Raw genomic sequence first — 2519 nt, forward strand, 5'->3', positions numbered from 1 at the left:
GTGTTCCCAAAATACCCCCCTTTTTATTCCTTCCCAACCCCTTTTGCCCCCCCCCCCCCCGCCCCCAAAAGGCAATTCTGTAATTTCTCTAAGCAGTTTGTTCCAATACCTAGTCACTCTGACATTTAGGAAAGGTTTTCCCTGTAGCTTAAATTCATTGTTTTTTGTGACACTCTCTGCAAACATGGAAAACCATTCTTCCACTATCCTCTTTATGGGAACCTTTACAAAATTTGAATGCTATCATGTCACCCCTTCATCGTCTTTTCTCCCAACTAAATATTCCCAGATCCTTCAACCTTCCCATATCTGGCTTGCTTTCCAAATCTCTGATCGTCTTCATTGCTAACCTTTGGCTTCTCTCCAATTTTTCCACATCCTTCTTAAAATGGGGTGCCAAAAAGGCTTTGCACTACTTCAGTTTAAGCTTAACCACCAGTGCTGAGTAGACCAATCCTTCTCACACATGATGCTTTTGTTAATGCAACCCGAGATAGGATTTCCCACCTCATGCAAACATATTTTAATGTATGATTGCTTTAAACTATTTCACTACAACTATATTTTTTTACTATTTTTTGTTCATTATTTGCATTCTGTGGTGCATAATTGGTTATCTAACTCACATAGTATAGAACAACTCAGCATTCAGGGAAAGAAAACCCTATTCTCACATTTTTGGACACCCAAATAGCTGTTATCATGGTTAATATGAAAAGTAAATCAGAATTCAGGAAGATGTTTGAACAATTTTTCCCTGCTTCTTGTATATTACTAACACTTCACTATCAAGTCATAATAGCTTTATCAAAGGAGCTCTCTTTCAACAGGGACAATTCCTGTACTTTGGCACTTCACATTAAAATCCAGAGGCCTGAACCTGTTCCTTTGCCCCCTTTATGAGTCTTTCCTGCCCAGAGCAGGGGGGGCTAGACCTGATGATCTCACTAGGAGCCTTAAACTTATGTGAATCTGTGTGAATCTGTGAATGTTCCTGATTTTTGTTAATTCTCCTTGAGCTGCCATTGCAAGCAGCCCCAAGCCACAGAGAGTTGCAAGTATCACCCAAGATAAAGCTGATAAGAAATCAAAATTTAGAATGGCCTAAAAATAGACTTTCCATCTCCTCCTTACACACAAAAATAATAGCTGATGATAGCAACTATGCTTACAAAAAGCCACTAGTAAAATTTAATTTTCCCAATCTTCTAAAGTGGACTAGGTACCTGTTGCTGCAACAAAGGGAACACTTGCAATGCCAGTATGCCTTATAGCCCCATCATTTTAAATAAATTGAAAAATAAAAGAACAATAAAGTCTTGGAAAGGAGACACCTCCCCCTTTTTTTTCACATTGTCCTCTAGTACCACAGCACTTAAATGAGGCTAATTTTAAATGCCCCTCTAAGTGAGGACAAAAGCTTGACTCCAGCTGAGTGATTGGGTCACATGAAACTCACTCAGCTGACAAGTTGGGTACATGCAAACACAAATTTGATTCAACCTAATTTTCAGTCTCTCTTAATTAAATTTAAGAGTGTAATGGGAGAAAGTCACCCTCCAAGCACAAAGCATAGTATTAACTATTATAGTGCCCTGACAGAATTTTCTATGCCTTATATTATTATGTGGTACATTACACTAACATACATTAGTATTGTTGGATGTATTATATTAGTATACGGAGGCCCCAGCTGAGACTGCAAGTCCCCTAGGTGAAGAACTGTAGAAAAAAGAAAAAAAATTATTTAGGCACCTAGCTACCTTTTTAGGTAACTAAATCTCATTGAAATACCCCTAGATACCTATAAAAAGCCTTCTAGATTCTTATAGAATAGATAAGAAGGATAAAATGTGAGGCCGAAACACTTGATCAAATTCATATAGTCAACAAGGGACAAAGTATAAAATAGACCTCAGGTTTCCTGACTTGAGTGAAGGCCTTATGCAACAGACAACAGTGACTCCCTTATATTCCCACTTGTTTTGAGCCATGTTTATACCACAAACTGGAAGCAAAGTGACAAGGCTTGATGCACAGGGCTCCTCATTAAGGTTGAGAACAAAGTTTGCCTCCTGGGCAAGAGGGAGGCTTTCTGGGTGCTCTGGTAGCCCCGAAGCTGCAGCACTGTATGTTACCATGTTGCCCTCAGGAGAGGTGTGGCAATGGATTGTCCCTATTTTTGTTCCTCCTCCTGCTCATCCTTGCAAGAGTTGGAAGCTGCAAGAGCTGCTGTGAAGTAGGCCTTGTGGTATGCAGGGTTGTGGCAGGCAATAGCTGGCTCCTCACATCCCACTTCTGCAGCAAGGTGTACAGGATCTGTATGTTGATCTGTGGGGAAATTACATGTTTATGTTATGAAGCCAGGATTTTAGCAAGTGATAGCTTCTAGTGGCCCAAGTAACACTGTCATTTAGTGGCATGCTGTCATAGTCTCTACATTTTGCTTAATGAAAACATCCTTTTTTTGCTTGCTCTTGTCCTGCATTTCATATGCTTATGAAGGGACATTCAAAACT

Source organism: Gavialis gangeticus, unplaced genomic scaffold (genome assembly GCF_001723915.1).
Source record: "Gavialis gangeticus isolate Ggan-Ray unplaced genomic scaffold, GavGan_comp1, whole genome shotgun sequence".
Classification (NCBI taxonomy): domain Eukaryota; kingdom Metazoa; phylum Chordata; order Crocodylia; family Gavialidae; genus Gavialis; species Gavialis gangeticus.